Source organism: Ambystoma mexicanum, chromosome 2q, assembly GCF_040938575.1.
Source record: "Ambystoma mexicanum isolate Mex_15411 chromosome 2q, UKY_AmexF1_1, whole genome shotgun sequence".
Taxonomy (NCBI): Eukaryota; Metazoa; Chordata; class Amphibia; order Caudata; family Ambystomatidae; genus Ambystoma; species Ambystoma mexicanum.
The window spans coordinates 1174311902-1174331478 of NC_090924.1; the positions used below are offsets into that span (position 1 = coordinate 1174311902).

At 48.1% G+C, this 19577-nt stretch overlaps 1 long non-coding RNA gene across 1 annotated transcript in view; it reads right to left on the reverse strand.

Annotated features, from left to right (window-relative positions):
- Window positions 1-1555: 1555 nt before the first annotated feature.
- LOC138570027 (uncharacterized) overlaps window positions 1556-19577 on the reverse strand; it is a 108541-nt gene continuing 90519 nt past the window's right edge. Inside the window, exon 4 of the long non-coding RNA XR_011303383.1 lies at window positions 1556-6688. This is a non-coding gene — a long non-coding RNA (uncharacterized lncRNA). The remainder of the gene's footprint in view (window positions 6689-19577) is intronic.

The following is a 19577-nucleotide window of genomic DNA, read 5'->3' on the forward strand; positions in this document are numbered from 1 at the left end:
GAGTGGTCCTCGTTGACTGCATATTCAAATTTATTTACACCGAGGTCATAGGTGAGGGACAACGGAGTTACAGCAGCGTGACGCTAGGGGGCACCAGATTAACGTAAGCAAGAAGCAAATCTGGCCCCAGGAGGGCAGAGTCAAAATTATGGTTTCCCCAAGGCAGCAAATGTTCTCAAAAAGCTGTTTAGCTAATATGTCGACATTTAGGGGTGAATGCCTGCGCTAGAAGAGGTCTTTAAAATATTGTTTGCCGGATTCCAGCGAGTTCAGGGCAAGACAGGATTATGCCATAAGAAAAATAGAAAGTGCTTTGGGATGATGGAGTGGGTGAACAGAGTAATCCATGCGGTGTATGCATAGAATATTTTAGCAATCCAATCAAAGTTGCAAACACTACATATTCTGTTCAAGAATGTTATACATCATTTGTCCTTCAGATTTTTTATGGGTGCCATTAGTCACATGAAATATGTTCTGCTGAGACATTGTACCTCTGAACAGCGAAAAGCACTTTATTCAATCACCTGCTAATCTAAAGGTTTCGTGGTTATTATCTAGTCAATCACTGATGGCTGCATAGCCAGAGTTAGAACACAGTCTTGATGTGAAATCCAATTTGCCTGTTGCCTGTGAATAGGCTTGTCAGTCTCAGCAGGCGCTCTCATTCTCTTTCTAAAGGTTGAACCCAGTAGGGTTTTCGGTGACTCACCCAATACATGTCTCTGAAGGAGGCGTGATGCTGGGCTCCCAGTGGTTACTGTCACATGTTGCCCTAGTGCGATGCACTAAAGTACCTCAGCACTGTACAAGTGGGCCAACAAGTGGCAGGGCTTTGGACGTTGGCCTGCACACATCTACACAGGCACCCCATATGATGAAGGATACAGTGTTAGCATCGATGCATTATCCAATTGTTAGAGACCAAGGCTTAGTTCTCCAATAGCCCTCCAAGCATTCAGATTGGCTGTCGGATGGAGAGACCTTGGGATACAGCACAGCCACATGGACTACACTGGGCACGGGCTACTAGTTTTTCAGCAGGGGGACACGTATTCATGGGGCACCACCTGAACTATGTGTGCTGCTACACAGTGCTGCGAGCTGGACATCACTATCCCAGCACCTTCAGCAGGGCCTCACGCTGATATGGCAAGTGCTCATGTATCTGTGTGCTTGCATTTATATTGTCTTTACTGCTAGTGGAACACTGACAGAGGCCCAGCGATTAATGTAGAATGGATCACTGGAGCCACCATAACGCCCCTCCTCTCTTTCAGGCCCGCCAGTGCTCAGAGACCATGGCAATGGCAGCGGTGCATGGTACACATCTGCAGACAATTGAAGACTGTAATTGAATGCCATTCTCTATGTACAGCCCTTCCATTCCCCACTCCTGCACAGGCCTGCTTACTTCCCTATTAACCCTACTCATCATACCCTGTATGGCTGCAAATTACCATATTGCCAGCATAGGGCACGTGTTGATTTATTTAATACCCCTCCCCCCACCCCCCCACAAACACAAAGAAACAGTAAAAGCTTATTCGTTTGGGGATATGTGCTTCTTATTATATCCAAATAAGATGTGTTAATAATTGAAACAAGTGACTAGTCAGAAGCGTGGAATCTTGGAGGGAAGCAAAGAAAAGTTACATTCCTATACGCATACTAAATCCAGTTCATATCTGGGACTTTCGTGTGGGGCTCGGACTGGGATTCAAAGGGAACACACTTTGCTTCCTCCCTATAATGAGAAGAGGGCAAGGGAGTTCATCGCTGATGCAGACCCAGGGACTCCACAGGGCACCTCGAAAGGTCAGATACTGGGGACATCACAGGGACATGTGACCACAGCTGCTGATTCACGAACAATTAGATGAAAGCGGGGTTCTAATTCGCTTCTCAAGCATGCATCCCCGGCCTGAAACACTCTCTCCATGTCATTTCCAGTGTGCCCACAGTATTCTGTCCTTCTGATTGTATTAATAGTATTCTAACCTATTAGAGTATTTATAGATAGTATTTTACATAGTGTGAACCAGCTAGGAAGTAGCAGAGCACTGTACATGGTATTGACGTTAACATGTAAGGTAAGTAGGGTTACTGTATGTGGCATGGGATGTTCCAGCGATGCGGTGTACACAAGTGTTTCAGAGCGCGACAAGGCAAGGGAGGGGAACAAGGGAGAACGATCTTACTAGGCCCAGTGACATTGAGAACGTGCAAGTGCATGGGAGAGGGGGAGGGGAAAAGTGCATGGAAGGAGGGAGAAGTGGAAAGGGCGGAGCAAAGGAGAAAGAGACAAATAATAAATAAATAATAAAGGCAACAAATAGTGGTAGTGCAGGTAGCAAGTGCTGGGTTTAAGGCAGCAGACAGGGTAGGTCTGATAAGTGCAGGAAGAAAAAGGGGGCGGGGGCTGTATGGCTACAGATACAGACCGCAGTGCAAAGGGTGGCCCAGAGGCAGGGTGAGCAGGTACCTGGGCCCGGAAGACAGAGGGTGGCCAGGTGCACGGTGCCAAGAGAGAACAGATCAGCAGGGGAGAGGGGGAGCGAAGGCAGAAGCAAAGAGGAAGGTCTTGAGGTGCTTCCGGAACCAAAGATGGTTCTCCTCAAGTTTTAGAATGGCATGGCTGCTGTTCCAGAGGGAGGCCCCAGTCAAAGACAGAGATCTACCCCCAGCTCGTTTCTTTGAAAAACGACGGACCTTGAGGGAGTAAGAGCTAGAGCAGCGAAGAACTCGAGAGGGTAACACAAGGAGCCTAGGGTGCATCTAGGTATTGACTGAAGAGCACGGTCTTACGTTCCTTGCACTGCGAGTGTGTTGGTGCAGTCTCGATTGCAATTGGGATGGTGTTCCAGTAGGCAGCATTCCCTGTTGCGCAACACATCATTGCTTCACCACAGCTTCACTCCATATGTAACCTAGCACATGCATGCATGCATACACGCCACAGAAGTGACATTTGAGCCACACTTCATTGCGATCTGGTAAGTGAAGTCTGAAATTTAAGGTGGGTGTCAAATCACCACAAATACTGTTCAGCAATGGACTGAGTTACATAGCCTACACACCATGCCATTGCATGCATTAATGGTGGCCACCACTACATGGGAAGATAGGGCCAGAAATGAAACAGCATCCATAATGGAGCCTTTAGTTTATGGGGCTGAGTGAGTGGTGGGATGTGCATGGGTCACTGGTAGAGATGTGTACAGAAATGTCTCCTAATAGAAGTCGAGGTGCTTCAGTTGTTCTCATAGGCATGGAGTGGATTTGGCTGAGTTGCAGAGGGCGAAGAGTAGAGATGGGCAGATTGAGAAAGAGGCTGTTGCAGTAGTCCAGCCTAGAGGAAACCAGGGCTTTCAAGACAGTGAGCTTCTGGGCGAAGGTGAGAAAAGGAGAATACCTCTGAGGAGGTACAGCTGGAAGTGGGCCTTCTTGGCAAGGTCCATGATGCGTGGAGAGAAGGAGAGAGTGGAGTTGAATATGACTTCAGGGTTTTTGCCTCACAAGAGGGTGAGGGCAGAGGGCCCAAAGAGGGCGACCTGAGTGAGAGAAGAAATGCGGGAGCAGAGATCCCAATGAGAAGGATCTCAGTCTTACTGGCGTTGAGGCAGAGATCGTTAAAGGCACACCATGCCTGAATAGCAGGTAGACAGCTGGGGATCATCGACGAGGAGGGGTAGACCAAGGTTAGCCTGAAAGAGAGCTGTGTGTCATCCGCATAACACTGAAAGTTAGAGGAAAAGGTAGAGATCAGAAGGGCCAAAGGGGCCAGATAGACATTGAAGAGGCAAGGGGAGAGGATAGAGCCCCGGGGAACATCACATGTGGAGAGAGAGGTGGTGGAGAGAAAAGACCCAAGCTGAACCTGGGAAGGCTGGTCCAGGAGGAAGGAGGTAGTCACGCCAGAGCCTGATCCATGATGCCAAGAGTCTCGCAGAGATGGGTAATCAGGATGTTGTGGTTGCAGTGTCAAATGCAGAAGAAAGGTTGAGGAGAATGAGGAGAGAGGGGGAGTTAGAGTCAGGATTAGAGAGCAGATCTTCACAGGCGTTCAGGAGTACAGTTGCCATGCCTCTGGCTGCTTTGAAGCCAGACTGGGCTGGAGCGAGAGAACCAGTGTTGTCCTTAATGGTTTTGGAGGAGCAGGGGGTGACCTGTCTGGATGAGACTTTCATAGACCGGACTTGTCTGGAAACATCTTCAGGTCTTGCAGTACAGAGAGAGGAGAGAAGGACAGAAGAGGGGGAGGGGCGGCCAATGAGGGCCTGCACGTGGTGGAGGGAGAGAGAAGAGAAGAAGAGGGGAGTGTTTTAGTGGTGAAATGATAAGCCATGCAGAGGGCATGGGTAGGTGTAGAAGAGGTAGATACTGGGTCCTAAGTGAAAGTATAATTTTACTAAGGTAAATCCAAAAACAGAGCAGTCTTTCTAAATCAAACTGTCATGCCCTTGCTGCACATGAGCGCGCACATGTGCTGACAGGCATGTCAGTAGCAGGAAGAGCCGTGGCAGAGGAGCAGGTATGTTTATGTGTGTCTAAGTGTGTGTTTATGTGTTTGTGTTTATGTGTGTGTGTGAGTGTGTTGCATGTTTGTGAGTTTAGGGGGTCAGGGTATGCTTGGGTGGGGAAGGGGTGTGACGGCAGCTGAGGAGGGGGTGAAACCCCCTGTTTTTTTACATCTCACCAGCAAGGGTGGGCGTGAGTAGGCAAAGGGCTGTCATATTTTCACTTTTTGCGGGCAGCCGGAAGAAAAAATAATCAGTCTTTTTAGTAGGTGACCAACAAAAAGCGAAAGTATGACATTGAACCAGATACTGCAGTAGGATAGGCCAGCTCTTTGCTGATTGTGAAAAGTTTGTCGGTGTTGTTAGAGGCCGCATAGATGCAGGCTTGAATATATACCCACTTCTTAGAGAAGATGGAAAGTCTGTATTGCCTTTGGAGCAGGCAGCAGGCCAGTTTGGTAGAGGGTGCACCCGAAGCTCCCCACTTCCATTCAGCTACTCTGCACTTGCGTTTCAGAGTGGCCAGATCAGAGTCATAGCAAGAATTGCACTTGATGGAAGGCTTCAGGCAGATCCTCATAATGGGAGCAAAGATATCCAGAGTGTCAGAGATGGAAAGGGCTGTGCAGTATGGGGGTCAGCTGCAGGAGTAGGTGAGGGAGAGAAAGTGGAGGCAAAGGTGCCCACTGACACTTGCTTCATAGATCAAATGACCGCGAAGGAAGGTGGCAGTGCTGGGTGGGCCTTTGTGAAGGGAACAGGAAGCTTCAAGTGAGAAGAAAGAAGAAAGTGGTCAGTCCAGGAGAGAGTATTAGTGAGAGGGTTAGAGAGGGGGATCTTTGAAGAGATGAGGACATCCAAGGTGTGGCCGGCAGAGTGAGTCAGACCGGGGTAGTATGGAGAGAGAAAGAGAGTTGCATAGGTTGCGAAAAATCCCAGAGGAGTCTGGGGAGTCAATATGTGGATGTTCATATCACAAAGGAGGAGACGCTGGGAAGTAGAAGAAAGGAGAGAGGAAGTGAGGACAGCCCATTCAGAGAGGAAGAGTGTGACTGTTCAGGTGGCCTGTAGATGGTGGCCAAGGTCAGAGAGAGGCCAGGAGAGATAGAAAGCTTGCAGATCAGGCATTCAAAGGAGGAATAGGTCTGAGTCGGGATGATGGAAGCAGGGATCCACTCAGGAAAGATTATGGCCACTCCGTCTCTGGGCCTATTGGGCCTGGGCTTGGAGAGGATTGTGGAGCCCTCGGGGAGGAGTGTTTCAAAACTCGAGACAGAGCTGGCTTTGAACCATGTCTTGGTAAGAGCGAGAACATCCAGGTCCAGGAGTTCAAGGAGTTGACAGATGTCAGAGGAGTGTTTGACAGCAGAACAAGGGTTGAGAGTAGCCACGTGAAGCAGGTTCCCACTTCCGGGGGGTTAGGGAGAACAGGGAAAAGAAGTACCCATCAGAAGAGGCAGAGGAGCCCGAGAGGTGAAGGAGGAGGTGGCAGAGGGGCCAGAGAGGTAGTGGATGGCAAGTGAGCCAGAGAGATGGAGGACAGAGTTGGACGAGGATCCAGAGCGTTAGTAGATGGCATAGGAGCCAGAGCAGTTGAAGAAGGAGGTGGCAGAGGAGAAGGAGAAGTAGTAGAAGGAAAAGCAGGAGAAGGAAGGAAGTTGATGAGGCGAGGGAGGTGCCTATCAAGTAGTAGGAGTTTGGACTGAGGGCCTTCGACCATGACAGTCACATTCACCTAGATGGGAAAAAATACAGAAGAAGCAGGAGAATGTAGAGAAACAGTGATGGAGGCCAAAACATTCACAGAGATGGAAAAAAAAACAGAACAAGCAGGAGAATGTAGAGAAACAGTGATGGAGGCCAAAACAATCACCTAGACACGATAAATGCGGAAGATGCAAAAGAAATGCATAGAAACAGTTGAGAAGACACAGAAAACGAAGTACGGCTACCCAGGAGAGGTGGATTCTCTATCTGTGAGGTGCTTGGTTTTCAGTCTCTTTGAGGATTCTAGATACGTAGATTGCTTGCTGCTGCAACTAAAAATCTCAATGAAGAGCAGGCATGTTGTTTCTTCTTAGCGTAGCCTCTATGTGTCCAACATACCAGGCATTGTGCTAGCTTTTATAGATTCTGCTGTCCCATCATTCAGTTGTTCTTGTCTTGTCCTGATGAAGAAAAAACAATTCTGCCACAATCAACGAAGGTACAGAGGTATTAGAAAAACGCAGTGAACATACTAACACGTGACCCAATTAAACGATGTGTCCTTCTTTACAAGGAAATGTTAAATTTACACAATTGCAGGCGTATGGAGGCCATGCTGAACACGTGATTGCAACATTCAGTGGGTCTACACAACTATCATGCATCTTTCATTATTGGGGATGGTGTGCACTTTATGGGCAGGGTGTCTGTAGTGTGAATATATCTGTTTTGCCAAGAGTGCTTACTAGCATAATTATATACAGGTCATACATATAGATAATCCATTAAGAATATTTTCTGTTCTATTGCTGTTAAGGAGGATTCTAGCAGCCCTGGGTTCAGGGAGGGGAGCTACCCTCCTAAGCCTAGAAGAAACAAACATCCTCACACTTTTCTGGGCTTACCCATTGGTCTCTGTGGCCGAGCAGCCAATGTCCATGTTCAGGGGTAGAGCAGGGTAGACAGCAATAGAAGGTAGCATGGTATTACTTTCAACTAATGAATGTCCACCCAGAGGTATCATGGAAATACACTTTAAATCATGTTAAAGGTAAACGATGTGGGTGCAGTTTGCAAGTAAATAACGCAGATTTATAAGGTTTCTAAGAGCGGCTGCTGGTTTGAGGTGCCTGCTCAGGTGCAGTTTAGCTTTGCCTTGGATAGCAACAGCGGCCAGTGGCTCTTTCAGATGCGGCAGAGCTCTCCAAGTTCAATGTTTAGCTAAGGGGACGAAACAGCACACCTTGGCCTCTCTCTGTTCAATAGAAGTCAGGTTTCCATAGATTCCAGGCAGAGATTTGACATTAGAGCATGTCAATGATCAGAAGTGCTTTCTCCTGATTTATCTTTGGGTTGGCATCTTTTTCCGTGCTTTAGGCATGGTAAGCCGCAGACCTTCAGTTAAATGGTAGATTGAGGGCTGATGGGGTAACTAAGTTCCCAGCTATAGGGTTGCATTCATTCAAACTTTTAGTTGCAGCTCAATTGCATGGAGAGCTGCCATATTCAAATGTCACGGGCTTCTTCACCATCTGTATCTCAATTGTGGATCTGTACCTTGAATCTAGACAACACCCGCCAAATTCATAAAAATGCGCACAAATGAAAAATGTGCAGATGATGCGCTTGTTTCATTTGCGCTCATTGTAGAAAAGCGCAGTTCACCTTATTCTCAAAGGTGAACCGAACACTTTGGAGGGCTGCTGGATAGCAGCACTATCCAGCCCCCTTGCATACAACATTCAGCAACCATGAGAAACACGGGAAAAGAAAAATAGCACTTTCATCCCTGTTTGGGGGGTGGAAATACAAGTGTAAGAGTTGCAGTTTAAATTGCGGCTGTCACACTTCAATCAAAATACATGACAGTCACAAAAGACCCTGTCGAGCAACGTGCACTCGCTTGCACTTTTTCCCGAACAAGTTCCGGGGATGTTTTGTTTTTCTGCACATTTAAGAGTGCATCCTGTTTGTGAATTAATGATGCATTTTTTTAAATGCACAGAAACACCCCCTGATTTTGCGCAAATGTGAAAAGGGGTTACAAAAGTGCACCTGCATGCATTCAGATGCCCTTGGTGGATTGGGCTGCTTCTTTTTTTGGCGCAAGTGATAAAATGCACAGCACACCTTATCCCTCATGACAACACAATAATTGAGAATGACTGTGATGTGACAAGCTGCTGTGTGATCGGCAGCCTTCAGCAGTGCCAGCCAGGACGTTTAGGCTCCAGTGTTGAGAGCGTTGGTGTCCAAGTGGGAAAGGGCCAGGACTGGATGACAGCTCTGAAGTCTGAAGCAAGGAAGGCTAAATAATCCGGGAGAGGGAGAGGGAGAGAGCTGCTACCATGCGGTCATGTTTTTATCGATGTGGGTCTTGAAAGAAAGGTTTTAGTTGATAATGAAAGTAAGTTATTTTGCACTGGACACGAACTGACGGGAGGCCCCACCAGGCTTCTGTGGTGTCACGTGACCCGTTAGTCCAGGGCACGTGACGATAAGGAAATAAAGGAATCACCGGAACTGGCGTCAGCGCGCCAGTCCGGGTTTATGCACCTTAGCGAGTGGTCGTGTTTTCCTTGCCGCGCTGCGCCCCACCGCGCTGCGCACTGGAGTAGGCCTCTGTCAGGGCCCACTCCATAACTCCGCTGCTGCCCACCTCACCGGCGGCAGCCAACATCACACTGGCGACGAGGCCGTGGAAGAATCCACGTGGGACCGCGCCTCCCTCCCGCCTGTACGTGGAGCCGCGCGGTCATACGCGCTCCGGTTGCCGTGCCTCGCACGCAGAAACAGTAGCGATCCTTCGGAGAGGCCACGGACGGCCACAACCAACGCTGACACTCCGTCAGGAAACATCCTGCCCACGCGTCGGCCACTACAACGTCGGCAGCGGTATCCGGAACATTCCATGACACCGCGTATTAACACGCGCACCAGCAGTGAGCAAACCCCACCTCACACACACACAACGTGCAAGAATCCTGACTGCCTAGTGGCCACACAAACAATAGGAACCTACGGTCGCCACCAAACCATCCCGACGTAAACACCGGTGAGTGGAGCAACCACCCCATCCAGTAAGGCCGCACAGTGACACGCCCTTCCACTAGACCCAGTCTACCTAGTGTGAAGCCTCACTGCCTTAACAACATGTCGAGCTCCGAAAGCAGCCCCGTAAGAACTAACACCGGCTCCTCCATCAGAAAGAGCCCCATCACAGACCACATGGACCGAGCACTCACGACGTTCATGCCACCATTTGACCCATTTACCACAGGGGCGGCCATCAGATGGGAAATCTGGCTACAACAATTTGAAATGCACCTTGACGCCAGAGACATCACCATAGCGAGAAAGAAGCGCACGTTTCTCTTACTCAATGTCGGAGCGGCCACCCTACGCCTCTTCAACGCTACACCTGATCGCGGAGACCACAACAACTATGACGCAGCCAAAGCAACCCTCACGAATATGTTCAAACCCAACCTCAACCCGGATTATGAACGCTTCCATTTTTGCATGGCCAGACAGCGTGAAAAGGAAACAGTAGACAAATTTCACGCTCGCCTTTGCGAGATGGCAGTTGGCTGTGAGTTCCCGGACGAAGAGTTTGCAATCCGCCTCCAAATAATCAACGGCATATCCTCTGAAAAGCTGAGAAGAGCAATACTCTCAGAAAGAAACATACGGCTATCCCGCATTCTAGAAATGGCGCGCCTTCGCTAGCAAACCGAAGACCTAGTAGCAGTGATCGAAGCAGCGATCCAAAGGCTCCCGTTAGACAACCCCAAGCCATCAAAAGAGGTAGCAGCTTTGTCTACACATCAAAGCACTCGCATGAAGCATGGCCAAAAATCACAGATGCCGCAAGAACGGAACAAATCCTGCAAATGGTGTGGTGGCCCGTGGCACAAAGGAGAATCCTGCCCAGCATGGGGATCCACGTGCAGGAAATGCAACCGCCTCAATCACTATGCAGCGGTCTGCATGAACCCCTCCAAACCGAAGCGACAGAGAAGCAGTGTCACGAATACCACCCGAGCGATGGAAAAAGTTCGCCCCGAGAGAATATTCACACCAACAAGACCGGAAAGGAAAAGCCAGAGCTGTCGACCACTCTCAAAAGTCCCCAGACACGAGCGACAGCAACGACAGTATATCCCCGGAGAGAAAAGAGAGACGGAAGAAAAGAGGCAAACGGATACACCGAGTACACCTTATATCATCCGTCGAACCACACCGATCACGACGAAGAAAGAGACCATCGTGTACCGTCATCGCCAACGGCAAACCACTGAAAGTGGTCATCGACACTGGCGCAACAGTGAACGTAATGCCAGCGACTGCATTCAGCAAGCTTTGCCCGAAACCCACGCTCCACAAGAAGAAAGTCAGATTATACGCATATGGATGTAAGAGACCCCTACCCGTACTAGGGTCTTTCAAGTCTGATTTCGCCCACAATAACACTAGCTGCAGGGCACGCATCTATGTAGTGGATGCTGGCTGTGAAACACTGCTCAGCTGCAAGACTGCAGAGAAACTAAAGCTAATTCATTTTGCATTTAGCCTCCAACACAACGATCTTGACGATCTACTACAGCAACACAAGAAACTGTTCCAAGGCATCGGGTGTCTAAAAGGCCGCACAATCAAACTCCACATATACCCCACGATTGAGCCGAAAGCAGTACGGCACCGGCGGATACCATTCCATCTGCGTGAGGCCGTAGAGGAAGAACTAACCAAACTCGAAGAAGCAGGGATAATCCAAAAAACATCGGGTCCTACCCCGTGGGTGTCACCAATGGTGGTGGCCCAAAAACCTAAACAGCCCAATGCTGTAAGAATTTGTGTAGATATGAGGCTCCCCAAAGCGGCGATCGGAAGAGAACGCCACATCACCCCAACGATAGACGAGCTCATCGTAGATCTCACTGGAGCGACAATCTTTAGCAAACTAGACCTACGATCGGGCTATCACCAGCTCAAACTAGCCAGAGACCCAAGGTACATCACCACATTTTCCTCTCACCTTGGGCTAATGAGGTACAAACGACTTAATTTTGGAATATCATCGGCGGCCAAAGTTTTCCAGCACGAAATCCACAAAGTCATCACAGGCCTAGATGGCACCACGAATATCAGCGACGACATTCTCGTGTACGCCTCAGATGAGAAAGAGAACTACAAACGCCTAGCAGCAGTCCTGAACAGGCTAGAAACAGCAGGCCTAACGCTGAATGCGGAGAAATGCGAATTCGCAAAAGAGGAGCTATGCTTCTTTGGATATATTTTCAGTGCCAAAGGCGTATCCCCTGATCCATCAAAAGTAAACGACATTAAGAACACCAAAGCACCTCAATCGGCCACGGAGGTGAGGAGCTTTATGGGAATGGCGACATACTGTGCGCGCTTCATTCCAGACCTTGCTAACATCGCAAGCCCACTACGTGAACTGACCAAAAAAGACCAGAAATGGGAGTGGACATCAATCCACCAACAAGCCTTCCAGCAGATCAAAGACACATTATCAGCATCAACGACCATGGCCTTCTTCAACGTAGACAGGCACACCGAACTACTGGTAGATGCCAGCCCAGTAGGCCTAGGCGCTGTCCTAACCCAAACGGACAACGAGGGTAATGTGTTCCCTATTGCATTTGCCAGTCGGGCGCTCACCAAACCAGAGCAAAACTATGCTCACATTGAGAAGGAAGCCCTTGCCATCCTGTGGGGATGTCGTCATTTCAAGGTATACCTGCTCGGAAAACAAGCAAAAGTTTACTCCGATCATAAGCCACTGATCCCGATATTCCGAGGCTCTGCTCCCCACCCCCCAGCACGCATTGAGAAATGGATGGTGCAGCTACAGCCCTATAACATAGAGGTCGACTACCGCCCAGGGACAGACAACCCAGCGGACTACTTGTCCCGCCACCCCAGACCTGCCACCAGGGGAGAACAACATCACTCGAAAGAAATGGACGAACACGTGTGCCACGTGGTCGCCTGCGCCCGACCACGTGCCCTCACCTTAAAAGAAATAGCCGATGAAACAGAAGCAGACACCATCCTGCAACACACTACAACCGCCATCCAATCAGGAAACTGGAAGACATACCTCACTTCCATAGCCCAGCGCACCACATCGGCCCAAACCAAACTCCGGGCACTGTTCGGGATACAACACAAACTCTCCGTTGCTCCAGAAGGAGTGATCCTCAAAGGCCACCGCATTGTGTTACCCGAGTCATTGGAAGAGAGAGCCCTACGGCTAGCCCACAGCGGCCACCAAGGCATCGTCAAGACCACTGCATACCTCAAATCTAGAATGTGGATGCCCAACATGCAACAAAGGGTAATGGAGCTGGTGGAATCATGTGCTGCGTGCCAAGCATCCAGGAGACCAGAGAACCCGGAACCCCTCAGCAGCGCTCCGAGAAGCAGCAATCGGTGGGATGCTGTCAGCATGGATCACTGCACAATCGCAGGCGAGGGATACCTACTCGTAGTGATCGACGAGTTCAGCAGATACCCTGAGGTAGAGCACGTCGCATCCACAAACGCGGAGACCACGATTCTCACACTGGAGAAGATTTTCGCGACACACGGAATTCCGAGGAAGGTGAAGAGCCACAACAGCCCATCATTCACCAGCCAAGAACTGCGCGAATTCTTCAAAGAAGTGAACATAAAACACCAACGCATCACCCCCAGATGGCCCCAGGCGAATGGCGACGCAGAAAGATTTATGGGGTCGCTGAACAAAGTCATTCGCATCACCAAAGGAAAAGGACACCCATGGCTGAAAGCTGTCTATCGATTCCTAAGAACACACAGGCAAACCCCTCATTCATCCACTGGAGTCAGCCCTGCCGCCCTCATGCTCGGGGTACTGATACAGGCAGAACTCCCCATACACCCTCGATGGGTAGCCCCCGAACCGGACATCCCAGCCATGGAAGAGGCGCGACTAAAGCGGAACGAACAAGAAAGCACTGCCCGGAGGGCCCGCCACAGAGAACTAAGACCAGGTGATACAGTAATTGTCAGAAACCGAGAAACACCCAAGAAGATGTCCCTTAACTTTGAGCCGCAACCATGGACAGTAAGCGCGACGAACCACAGCATGGTCACCGCCACGCGAAGAAACGAGACCGTGTCGCATTTTAGGAGAGTGCCAGCTGAATTGTGGGAAGAGCAACTAGGATCTTCAAGGAGCGAGGCGACAGCACCACTCACGCCCCAGAACAACACACTGTCAAGAGCCCGCGCCACAACACCCACCTCCGAGACACCGCCCCAGCAAGAAGACCCAGACTTGCCGGCATCCCCGAGAACATACACACCGGAGAGAAGCAGCACTCGGTACCTTCTAAGAGAAAGACCCAGACCATTGTCCCGTCTTCAAGGGTACGTGGTGGACGGGATATACAGGAAACCCTGCCAAGACAGACTCTAAGACAGCGGAGCTAATGATATCTTGCTAAAATCACATATGTTAAACAGTTGGTTAAACACCTCCAAGTTGGGGAGGAATGTGGTGTCACGTGACCCGTTAGTCCGGGGCACGTGACGATAAGGAAATAAAGGAATCACCGGAACTGGCGTCAGCGCGCCAGTCCGGGGTTATGCACCTTAGCGAGTGGTCGTGTTTTCCTTGCCGCGCTGCGCCCCGCCGCGCTGCGCACTGGAGTAGGCCTCTGTCAGGGCCCACTTCATAACTCCTCTGCTGCCCACCTCACCGGCGGCAGCCAACATCACAGCTTCCTTTCCATCAGCCAGTTCTGGATTTGAGCAGCGGTTGGTGAGCGGACGCGGTGACCCTTTCTGGAAGGTTCCTCATTGCACACGCACACGCAAAGCAATATTGCCTTCACTTAAAGTCAGGGAGCAGAGTCTCGTTGCCCAGGTTCAGGATTTGGGAGGTCTTCAGCCAAAGATCAAGGCACAGTGTAATTTAAAAAAAATGTAGGCACTGCAATGCAGCAAGAGCACAACCGTGGCGCAGAGCAACGCAAAATGTGGTCACTCTGGGCGAAAAGAGGAGCTGCAGCAATTGCTGGCCTTCTGCAACCTGAGAGTGCTACTGAAGTGGGGGAAAGGAGCCCTATATTTGACAGAGTTGTTCCACAACCTACTGCTGCAAAATGATCAGATAATCTTGCACTATCCTAGCACTTTGAGCACTTGACCCTGGATTATAAATATGATATGCAGGATTGCATTCAAGTCAGCACTTAGATATTTCGCCAATCCCCTGCTAAGCAGACAGGTGAAGCATGACCCTAGTAATGGGGAGGGCAAGGTAGGGAAACATGACAGCAGGTGGGAAGAGGGCAGAGAGGGGGATGCATGCCTCAGAGATGAGCTGGGCAGAAAGGGCAAGCATGGCTCTAGGGCTGAGGAGGGTAGAGAGGGATAGCCTGTCACCAGAGATATAATATCCTGTGTCAAGCGTGTCCCCTTTTTCTTCCTCAGCTCATAGATCATGCTTCCCTCTCCATCTTCCTCGTCTTTGGGGTCATGCTTGATTTACAAATGGCTTTATTAGGATTACAAGGATAAACTAAAGTCATTCTCTTTGGGGGCAAGGATGTCCATAAAGGTAAATAGTGGGTTGGAGTGTTGGCCCAAATAATATATCAATAAATGTGTGAAGTTTCAAGAAAAGTCAAAAGTTCTTTTAGTTTGTGTTAAGGTTGAGTCTTTGTCCTTCCCGGCAGCTGAACACGGGGAAAGGTGGTCATTGCCCAAAATAAAACAAAGAATTTCAATGAAAAAGGGCTCACAAGCTTCTTGTTTCAGTCCATAGCAAAGTCTCAGTCTCTGGTAATCGCCTTGGTGACTTTCCTAGCAGCGGTGTACCGTGGGGTGTACTTCTCCCAGGTCTCAAGTCTGTACTGGAGACTGATGGTTTATCCTGTACTTGATTATCATGCTGGCATTGGCCTTATATGAAGGCTTAGAGCCACAGGAAGGCTGAGGCCACCCTGAGGTCTTTTCAGGGTTCTCACTAGTCCTCTTACCACCTCCCTCCAGAGGCGTCGCTCAGAGGCTGACTATGTCAGTCTTTTGGTTGTTGCCCCAGATAGAAGCTTGAGGCTACAACCAAAAGGCTAGCTAGCCCTGAGTCCGACAGTCCCGACATTATTGTAGCCCCAGATCTTTTCCAGACCTAGCAACGTCCCTGCGTCCCTCTCCTCGTGGCAAAGTATTTCTGTACTCCTTGATTGTCCGCCACATTTGGACATTCCATTGTTTCTTCCTTTTCTGTCCTCTTCTCGTGCACCTCCATGATGCTTTACCTTGGGCTCACTCTCTCCTCAGCCTCCCGGGGAGAAAGTGTGCAGCTTCCTGGCTCTCTCTATCCATCCCTAACTTCCTGTGTGCGTCTCTCTCGCTTTCTCTCTCTCTCTCTCTCTCTCTCTCTCTCTCCTCTCTCTCACACACTCGCTCTCTTTCTTTCCTCTCTCTCACTCTCTCTCGCTCTCTCTCTTCCTCTCAGCGTCCAGGGTCTTTCTCTACCCAGCTTCCTGGGCATTTTTCGCTCTTCAAGCCTGCTTGGTCCCTCTCTTTCCAGGCTCATGGGACACTCCAGGTCTTTCTCTCCCCAGCTTCCTAGGTCTTTCCCTCCCCAGCCATCTGTGTCTTGCTCTCTCAAGCCTATTGTATCTTTCTCTCCCAAGCATCCTGGCTCTTTGTCTGTTGAGATAAAAATGTATACATTTGATCAGGGCCTCCCGAATGGAGGAAAAACTCTTGTGACTCAGAGATGTTTTAAGAAAATGCTTTACTCATACAGAGTTATTGGTTATAGCATATTTAGTTGCGTAATATAAAAGTGACGAGGGAGTGTTCCTTTTGTGAAGCTATCGACATTTTCAAGTGGATTCCAGTGTTTTTTCCCTTTCTTTCTTTCTGCAAAGTGGAGCCTATTGTGTAAAATGTCCTCTCACACGCAGAGCGACGCAGAGCGACCAGGGTGTGTTCCTTGTGTTCCATGTGGTATGAGTGGAACGTGGCACCTACTTTGGAGCAACTTTGAACAACTTTGAAATTGACTTTTGGGCTTGGTGGGAATGGAAACAAGGCAACAACTGTCTACCCGAGCCAAAATGTGGCGCTGTGTGTCTGCACCAGCCTGTATCCCCAAGAAACTGGCCGCCAGTGAACAGACTTCCAGACTAATCTGCTCCCAGCAAGTAAGTGCAAGAGAAAGAGTATAATGACTTACCAATGTTTGAAGAAGAAGGTGAAAGCGATCGGGCAGTAAGTAGCTAGAAGAGAGCATGGCTCCACCTCTGCCTCCGCCCCCTCGTTTTTGTGAGAGAAAGCTGAGTGATTCTCAGACTAATGCAAATAGAGTTGCTAAGTGTATAGATGAGGCGGGTGCATTTCCGGACGCAGGATTCAAAGTAATACCTCTCTACATGTCGCCCTCGTCACAAAGATACCCAGCTGACACCCCTTCTGTAGATGCGGATGTGGATATGGATGCAGTGTTTAATTCAGATAGCGAGGCTGGACAAACTGTCGAGGAGTTTCAAGACACGGGGGCAGAGGTGAAAACATGAACCCCCAGATCCTTCATTAGGGAGCTCTCATTTGGAACAAGAAAACATCAGTTCTCATGACAGACGTAATTCACTAGCTGTCGCGGATCAGTTCATCAAATATCTAATGGAGATGACGGCAAAAGTCAATATCAGGAATGTCGAGGCTGCAGCCGAGAAACAGAGCCCTGAAAAAATAAGTGAGATGGCGCTTGTGCCAGTAGTGCCCCAGGAACAGAGCACCAGGAGTGAATCCACCTGTGATGATAAATGTTTATAGTACGGAAGTACAAATTAACCTACTCCGGTCATGAGAAATCGTATGGCCAAAAGAAGAAGAATCCCTTCAAGCCCTACAGCAATGATATGCTGCTCACAAAAAAGATCTTTTGTGAGAGAAGAATCACGTGCAAAGAAATTAATAAGCAGACCCTCAAGGAAAGGATCGAAGATCTTGAATCCTGACATTGAATCAATGATAGAAAATACATCCACAGATGAAACATCCTCTGGCTCTTCATCTCCATCTTGTCAAAGAAGGCATAAGTCTTTGCCAACGACTTATATCCCAAAATTAAATTGTAGCCACAAAGAGTTTCTTCCAAGAAGTGACCGAAACAATAATGAATGAATTAAGACCAAATGTAATGTCAGCAACAACTATAACAATTGTTCCTTTGGCCAAAATCTATGAACAATTCAACAAGAGCTATAGGGACCAAAATACAATAAAATGGCAAAATTAGAGATGGACATACAAGAACTGAAGATACAACTGAAAAAAGATAAACATAAAGATGAGCTGACAGCAGGCATATTGTATGATGTGTTGCGAAGCACAGGAGAAGATAAAAAATTGCTAGCTGAAATAGCAAGGGAGACCTTGGTGATTGTAAAAAGAAATAACAACGGAGACGGGATTAAGCCTGAGGAGATAGAAGATGCAATCAAAGATGTGGAAGTGCAAATCATCAATGGTGCCACTGCTAAAGAAGGTACATTGCCTAAAGACTCAACAAGAGATGTCCCGAAACCAAAAAGCACTATTCAGGATGGCGTGCAAGCTCTTGTGCAGTGTGATCTGCAGACCGGTAGTGGTGACTCTATTAGAACCATACTTGTGGTATACGAAGGAAGAGTAACAGCAGAAATGGTCCAAGCTTCTATGTCTAGAGACGCGGAGGGATATCCATTTGACCCCTTGAACGTGCCAGATGACAAAGACACCTATGCCAAGATGAAAAAAGATTGCAAGATCGTTGAGAAAAAGCAGGATCCTGTCCAGGAAAGTCCGAATCTGGCTGATCCAATGAAAGATGCTGTTACTGATGCTGCTCTTGAGGTTAAGGAATTACATACAAATATGGCAAAAGAAAGCTTTGATATCCTTGAAAAAGAAAAAAGAATTCCGGAAAGCATAAAACCTTCAGATGCCGACAAAAAGCAATTTTTTAAAATGAAGAAAAAGACCAAAAATATGACAAAAACCAAAAACCCAAATGCTAAGAATTCTTGTAAATTCTTGAGAAATGTAAAGTCTCTGAATGTTACAATCAAAACGAACAACCCTAATCTGTTTGAAAAAGAAGCAAGAGCTTGTCAAAAACAGAAGGAGATTGTTCCTGTTAAGAATGTCAGTCCAGCCATTGAAAACAAAATGCTACCGGATGTAAAAGAAGAAGCTGCCCTTATGGAAGAACTCCTTAACATGTCTACATATGAAATAGGAGATGAAGAAGATGAAGGAGACCAATCTGATGAGTATGAGGAAGAGAGGGTGACACTATCCTCTGATTCTGAGAATGAGGCTGTATAACCCCTCAGAAAGACATCCCGGGTGGCCTTTTTAAATCATGGAAAATAATAGTTTCCAAAGCATCTCCTGAAAAGGAGCCTACGAAGGATGGAGGAAGAGACTTGAAAAGTATAAGAGATCATGCCGAGCCTATAACAATGGAAGATAGAAGAGAAAAAGTTTTGGGTAAAATGAAGATCCCGGCAACAAGAGCTGAACAATAAATGTGTGACAATAAGATCTTAAAGCAGTCTGAAAGGGTGATAGCACAGTACACAATAAAAGATTTAAAACAAACTAATAAAAGAACACAGTCAGTGGCTTGGGAATAGGAAGAAGCATGGAGAGTTGATAAAAGATTTAGAGCCCCGTCTAAAGTAAAGATTTCTGAAACATTCTGTAAAAGTGAGACAGCTCTGCGTTTACTGTTAGAGAGAATAATCCCGAGTGAAGATGGTCTGATATTAAACCGTTACAATGTCTTGCAGTTATTGAATCATCTTCTGGCCTTGAAAGGAATATCGTACAAGATGATTAAATTAATATCGGAATCAACACTGGACAGAGTAGTGCTGCACAACCCCTCAAGGATTGTTCATGATCTCTTAATGGAGAACGCCCAAGATCTGTGGAAACGAGGCTTCAAAGTTAAAGAGATTGACAAGATGAGCTGCTCTGAAAGAAAGAAAGACGGATAGAAACTTTAATAAAAAAAGGCGATGTGCAGATGCAGCTCTCTGTCGCTACTTCTCAATTGAAAGATGCTGGTTTGTATACAAACTCAACATTGAGAGAGCAGGAAGAGCTTGAAATAGGTCATCAGGAACTTATTGAGCTGGTGAAACTGAAAAAACCTTTTAGAATCACAATAGAGTCCCAGAACAATGTAAATGATGCAAATAGAATGGTTAAGGAAAGTGATACGAAGGGTTCCACCGATGAAAATTGGAGCTGGGTGGCTGGTGTCTTAAACACAACCAATGACAGCTAACA